Consider the following 7500-nt stretch of genomic DNA (forward strand, 5'->3'; position numbering starts at 1 on the left):
TAGAAAGAATTCTTATAAGAAAGATGTTATGAGATTAAATGGTAATAAGAACGAAGGAACACAGGATTTTTAGGAACGAAACATGTATTCACATATATTACAGGCAAAGTGCGTTGAGCAAATCCATTCTTCAACTGTAGGACGTTTGCACACGTCCAGCTTGGCCGCGTGCCAATCTCAGACTGCCGAGCACCGATCTCGATACCGGAAGTGACGTCACTAGAGGAAGTGACGTCATGAGATAGTCAATTAATCCCATGGGAGCAACAAAAGATAATGGCAACAATATTATATAAATATAACGTGAGTTCCTTCAGGTATACCTGAACCGGAACTAAAACTTATAAAGAATTCTTGATAAAATTATTAAAAAAAAAAAAAAATAGATGACTTCAGTGCCATCAGCTATAATTTAAACCAAAACGGAAAGTTATGAAGAATTCTTGGTAAAATTATTTATTACAAGAAATGGAAGTCCATAACAATTAAATGACAGTCACTCGGATGTAAGCGTGACATGCAAAATAAATAACACACACGCTATCCTATTAGTATATAAATGATGATGATGATGATGATGATGATGATGATGATGATGATGATGATGATGATGGTGGTGATGATGATGATATGCACTCCATGCTAGCGCGATCCTAACATTTATATCATGTTCGCTTTCGCAATAGCCTTCCAGGTATTTTAAGTCGTCAAAACAGTCAATTTCTGATCGATCGAATGAAAGCAAGGGTGCGTTAGAAGATCGATTTAGATGCATGTACTTCGTTTTTGAAGCATTGAGATTCAGCCCGTCTCGTCTCGTTTCAGAAGGTCCTTAGCAGATTTCATTCTTTAGAGAAGGTATAGAAATCCCCAATCAAGAAAGAAACCAAGACAAAGATCTTTCAAGCCTGCATAGAGTCAATCATTCTGTATGTCTCAGAATCATGGACGCTAAAGCGTATCACGCCGAAAACATCTCGATAGTAAATATACAAGAGCGCTTTGAATAGCAGACAACATATCCAGGAAAAGTCACCCAATAAACAAGTCTTTGTTGTTTGGTTGTTTTTGTTTTACGGCATATCAACCCTTTTCAGGTTATTTAATGCCGAATGCAGTTATTTTGAAGAAATTTTTTTTAATATTATATATATATATATATATATATATATATATATATATATATATATATATATATATATATATATATTTCAAGTCGGTTTCTATTTAACCCATAGTTGGGACCCTAACAGGTACTACCACTCCGGGTCAGAGTGGACCTGGGAGTAATGGCAATTAAAGGGTGGCATCATACTCCCCAAAGCCCGCAAGCTGAAGCCTCACCATCGGATATAGTTTAGGTCATATCCAGGACCAAGCAAACAAGCCATTGTATGATTCCCTATCTCTTGTTTCCAATATTGTGAGACGGTCATATTAGTCGCCATGATGAACCAGCAGGAAAGCTCCTACCTTGAACTCCAGACGCAAAACGGACATGTGTAACACTGAAATCCATTATTGAAGAGGAAACTAGTCTGGCAGAGACTGAACTGGTTGCAGCGATGGCCGACAGAGAACTCTGGCAATCAGAATTTATTCACGTTTCACCTGGGCCTACTCATATTGAATGAAACGATGAACTCCTGATGATGTAAGAATTTCACCTGAGTTTTCAGTTTTAACATTCTTGTTTCCCAGATAACACCGAGTTTCTGATCCTCGTTACCTTGAAAATATAATGAAGCCTATTTTTATGCATCGCCGAGTTTCTTGTTTTCCTTCGTGTTCTTAATAATATAATGAAACTTATATTTGTTTTAATATATTCTCGGGCAACGCTGACTTTCTTCTTTTCTTGTGTCAATAACGTAGAGGCGAGAAACACACACACAAACGATGAGGTAAGATTATTTTATTAATATAGAAATTTTGGAGGATTGGCTGTTAAAAGTGTTTCAAACAGAAGACACAATGAATTCGTCATCCTTCACTGACGACCACCATTAAAATATTTCAACTCAAAAGAAATAGCTTGACACCTGCCCCGTGATTGATTCGGCTATTAATCTTCTATGACTCTGCACCTGGCGGATAACAGCGGAACTAATTCTTTCCTTAAGCCAATGATATGGCATAGACATCTGATGATTTGATGATGTACGAATGAAGTACATTCGAGAGTTAGGACAATTAATCGGAATCGATGATTGAAAATATTAGAACATCGTGGATATCGGAATCGGAAAAACGTGTATATTTACCGATGCCCAAAATGATTCTTTTCATGGTTTATTTATTTTTGTTCAAAGTTTAATTTTATCTTGCTGGTACTAATGTAACACAGTGCATTTGTGCGCGTTGGAAAATATAATCAGCAGAAAGATGAATGGCTTGTGAAGAGATTAACAGCAGCAACAGTAGCCGAAAAACGCGCACATGCGAATTAGAAAGTGTGTGCGGTTTGGCACGAGAAGAAAAGGGGAGAAAAGAGAAAAAATGCACACGTTGAGAGAAAAAAGTCGGCGTCGAAGCAAATAGACGTGTAAAGAGTGGACGATAATGGGCCGGCTGTGGCTAGCATGCGGTCAGAGGAAGAAGAAAAATGTACCTCGAGCGAGATGGACTATGGCAAGAGAGTGGTGTGGAGACGGGAAAGAAATGGGATTAAAATTTGTTAAAAAAGAAAAAATGGCGACTCGGATTTTTTCTTTCTTTCTTTTTTCTTTTTTTCTTTCTTCCTTTTGTTTGTAATGGCAACATTAAATTAATGATTAAATTAATGATTAAATAATTAATATTTTTTTTAAACAATGGGACTTAAATTTATATATCATACCAACAAATGTTTGTTTTTAAACTACACATATTACATGGGGTTTTGTAGTAATCCGGAAAAAAACGACTATTACTAAATATTTAGAGGTTTTAAAAGAATTGGAATCGGTAATTGTATCGGAATCGGTAATTTAGAACGGAATAATTAATTGTATTGGAATCAAGAAAAATATTAGAATAGTCCTATCACTAGTTTATTTGCACGAGTCAGCTTTCGTTTCTCTTGTTGTCATTCTTGCAGTAGGAATCACGTGAAGGTTGCGAACATCGCTAAGTGAAAGTGGTACTATGAAATCAACTAGATTCGGACTTGACATACCCAGGGCGTCAGTTGCCGTCAATATCCACTTATTGAACGTCGCCTTTCTTCTTACGTGTAAACAAAAATAAAACAAAAAGTACAGTTTTGAAAAGGCTCTTTTTTACATGGGGGTCACCACTTATCAAGGCCCGAAGGCCACTCAGGGACAAGGGTTATTGCGCGTACAGTAGTTCTATTGGTACAATTAATTCATTTCACTAGCTTTTGCCTATTTGCAGAAGAGGTATTTCAAACTATTGCCCTTTATTTTATACGTGTTATTATTAAGTCATCTTCCACCATGATAATGCTCGTGTTCACACAGCACTAAGTAAAGATCTACGAAAACTTGCTTGGGAAATCTTGCCCCATCCTACATATTCTCCTAATCTAGCTCTCTCGATTATTATCGAAGATTACAAAACCATCTAGATGGTCTTTGGCTAACATCACAAGAGGAGACTGAACCTAAGTTAGATTCATATTTCACATTGAAACCTAAAGAATTTTACAAGCGATGCATTTATAAGCTTGTTGAAAGATCAAATCGAGTTACAGAGAGAAAAAGGCGTTATTGTTATGAATAAAGATTTTCAAAACAGAGTACTTCATTTGCAAGATGATGTTTTTATTTTTTTTACAAATGGGTCATCACTTATCAAGGCCCGAAGGCCACTCGACAATATGGGTTAATAAGTGATCGGCAGTCACCAGGACAACAGTGTAGTAATCGTTTATAGTTGGAATTTTGTATAATTTGATTGTTTAAGGGGACAGTTCAGCAAGAAGTTGTTTGCATTGAACTTGAAGACAACCAGTCAGCTGAAAAGTAGACCAGCTGAACAGAGTTCCGCGGGTGGGCAGTTCTAGGAAAAATGTTTAGTTCATGGAGTCCACGAAATTGAAAAGAACGTTTGCAATGAGATAATAATAATTGAAGCCATTTTTCATGCTCGCATTACGTTATTCCGCTCGACTCATTGCGTTATTCCGCTCGACTCATTTGTAAAAGATGGTATCGCTTATTTTTTAAATGTCATTTGATATTGCTTTTGTGTCGAACGTGAACTGTGAACTAAAATATATGTTTGGCCTTTCGAGCTATGATTAAAGCACGGTATCTGTTCTGTCCACATACAATAAAATCGTGGTGTTTGCGTAAGGCGAGTGACCTGCTGCTGGGTATATTTTGAAACTAGGGTAAAAAAGGAGTCGGCAACTTAATCTCCAATTTCTGCCCCATCGCCGAAATGTTACATCTCTATGCCTCTTTTACAAGTATTTCAATGGAATGTACTCTGACGAACTCAAAGCACTTGTACCCCCTCGACGTAGAGACCCCCAATTAATTCGTCAAGCAGCAAAATCCCACCATATACTGTAGAAATCCCAAGATGCCTTCAATTCAAAGAGCTTCTTCTACCGAACTGAAATACTTTGGAGTTCCATCCCGGAACCCTGCTTCCCTGACTGAACTGAAACGCAGAAGTCCAAGTGTGATGTGAATAGATATCCCGCTGTCCAACCCCCTACATAGCGTCCCTGCAAATTTGATCCTAAATAGTAACTTCTTTATGGAAAAGTGTCACTGTTCCTTATTTGGGGTGAAATAAAAATAAAAAAATACGTAGAAAAGTATGTTCTGTTTGAACAGAAGCGATACAATGATATTGATTACTTTCGTGTTGAACGTCCATGGAAGTATTTTTAATCCCAAAAGCAATGTAAACAGTGGAACTGTGGAATTTCCACGGGTCTCGATAGTTTATATTAATATAGAAGGTTGTCTGTCTGTTTGCATCTGCTAACTTTGTATACGCAGTTTTATAAGATTCGGCAATCTAACTGGATTGGTTGACCGCCTTATCTGGGAATGCCGATGAGGTTGCTCAGGTATTTTTTGCAAGACAGATAGTTCTGGCTCTTTAATCTTACTTTTAAACCACTGTGCCAAATCTCACCGCCATGGGAGGGAGTTAAATATCTTTCAGAAAGAATTCTAACTAGAAAGACATCGTGAAAATGAATAGCAATAATAATAGTCTGATTCATACGATATGAATGAACGAGGCTCGACACCAACAACTGTAGAAACATTCTGATGTCGTCAATTTCCTGACAAAAAAAAAAGCAAATTTATGTACAGGTACGTTCATAAAGTTAGGTTGCATGGAACCGTCTAAAACTTGAACTTAATGGGCAGCACATTAAATATCAAAAGAGAAGAGTCGAGTAGAGTTATAAACAGTCTGACCGAGATTTTTCACTGCGAAACTCGTCCCCATCAACAAATTAGACTGCTCCATCTACTATACAATCACTGGCGAGCTTTTCCTTCTGCAAGATCAGAGATATTGACGTATCCGACAGTACTTACAATGCAGAGATGCACATTTGTTGCATACCATAGACAGCTATCAGGTCCTTTATCCAGCAAAGTTGGTGTCTAGCTTGGAACGGTAAAGGAGGGAGGTCTGTACAATCCCCAAACTGCTTTCTTTTCCATTGTTTGTTGGTGTTGAAGAAAATGGAGGCTTTACTAATATACCATCCAGGAAATTGTTAATAACATTCGTACCCCCATCAAGCCAGAAAACAGTGGGAGGTCTACCAATTAGAGAGCGTTGGGAGGGTTTAACGAACATTTTTCTTTATTTTTTAGACTTTTTCCGCATCCAACGCTATTAAAATTCCAATAAATCGATTTTTTACAGATTTCTATTTTTTACATAAAATATATACATACATATTTTCTTAAAAAACCCCAACAACAACAAAAATTGGAATCTTAAGTATGAACCCCCCCCCCCGGAGTGTTTGCGGTATTATGGTGACTGGAAACTCTAACTAGGGTTAGGAGAGATCAACCAAATATACAGTGACTCGGACGACCATAGACACCCGTTTCCCCACTTTTTGAGTGGCCTTGTGCCTAATTTTTTGTTTTGTAATCATCACGAAATAAAAAATATACATATTGTTGTATGTTGAATAAGAGACTTTGCGAGTCTGTCTCTGTTTTATTATTTTCATGGCAGTTGCTCGTCTGAGCTCCAATCTATGGTCCCTCCTCGCCAGACTTTCACTCGTCTAGCAAAAACCACTATCAATAATTTTCCACACTCTTTATCTGTGTCTAAACCTAAACGTAGATTCTATGAACAAAGTTTCTTTCTTAGAACTGCATGCCTGCGGAACTCGCTTCCGTTTGCCTGCTTTCCAGCTGGCTATAATTTGATTGTCCTCAAGTCCAACGTAAACAAATTCTTGATGAGCCGCCCCCCTAAGTAATCCAATTTACAAAATCTTCACTATTTTCGATTACTACGAGTGCTGTATTGAGTGCTGTACACCCATTCACCCTTATTCTCGAATGGCCTCTGGGCCTTGATAAGTGGTGACTCCTATGTAAAAAAAAAAAGATTATGAGACGATGAAGATGAATGGAATGAAAAAAATTTGATTATTTGGGAGAACGTCTCGACAAGTATTTGTTGAGAGTGGATATGAAGATTTCCATGTTGCAACTCGAAAGGAAGCAATCCTGTGGAAATATGCTTCATTTTAACCGATTACCTCTCATAATTTTAACCATATGAGTAATTTGTGTTATTTATCCATTTATTTATTGAAGGCAGTAATTGCTGTGGATGCAGTTAGGACATCCGGCATTCCTATCCAATCGCGGTTAATCACCTGACGGAGGCTAGAGGAATAATTGGCCGAAACGTCGTGAAACAACAATTTAAAGATGAGAATAATAGTCCGCAATAAATAAATGAATAAATAACTCAAATTATTCATCTCAATAATAAATTCCAATTAATTAATTAATATACCATTCGGCGTGAAGGCTTTTCCTCAGAGAAACAGACTAAAAGTTAACAACTACTCAATACACACCAATGCCATCAGATTCCCTGTCATCTCGATCGTTTGTATTGTAAATAAAACGTACTAAATCATCTATTACGTTGGATAGGGTACACCAAGGAGCAAATTAGTGCATCCATCTATCCATAGCCTTGAACCCCTGGAGGGGCATAGGTAATCTACAACTTTGTAGATGCTTTTGTAGTGAGGATTTCTTTTTTTTTTTTTCGGGGTGAGGGTTCTAGCCCCATGGCTAAAAGACAATTAGTGCACGAGGGACTAAAATTAGCTTCTTTTTTTTTTCATTCTTATTGCTAATTGTTTCTAAATCATGACTGAAACAAAGTTGAACTTTCTTTTATTTTTCTTTAATTCAATTATATTGAAAACATAGCTAGATAAATAGATAGAAAAAGATAGAGAGAGAGAGAGAGAGGGGGGGGTGGAAGAAAATTCAATCAAGTGAAATGACATATTACCTTTTTGAC

At 37.1% G+C, this 7500-nt stretch overlaps 1 long non-coding RNA gene across 2 annotated transcripts in view; it reads right to left on the minus strand.

Moving 5' to 3' along the window:
- The window catches only part of LOC145248261 (uncharacterized), a 119275-nt gene that overhangs the window by 64463 nt on the left and 47312 nt on the right, over nucleotides 1-7500 (minus strand). For both annotated transcript variants that reach the window (XR_013863352.1, XR_013863351.1), the window contains exon 2: nucleotides 7492-7500. This exon is cut by the window's right edge and continues 53 nt beyond it. This is a non-coding gene — a long non-coding RNA (uncharacterized LOC145248261). The remainder of the gene's footprint in view (nucleotides 1-7491) is intronic.

The sequence above is a fragment of the Euprymna scolopes genome, chromosome 26 (assembly GCF_053919585.1).
Source record: "Euprymna scolopes isolate OS-2025 chromosome 26, ASM5391958v1, whole genome shotgun sequence".
Lineage (NCBI taxonomy): Eukaryota > Metazoa > Mollusca > Cephalopoda > Sepiida > Sepiolidae > Euprymna > Euprymna scolopes.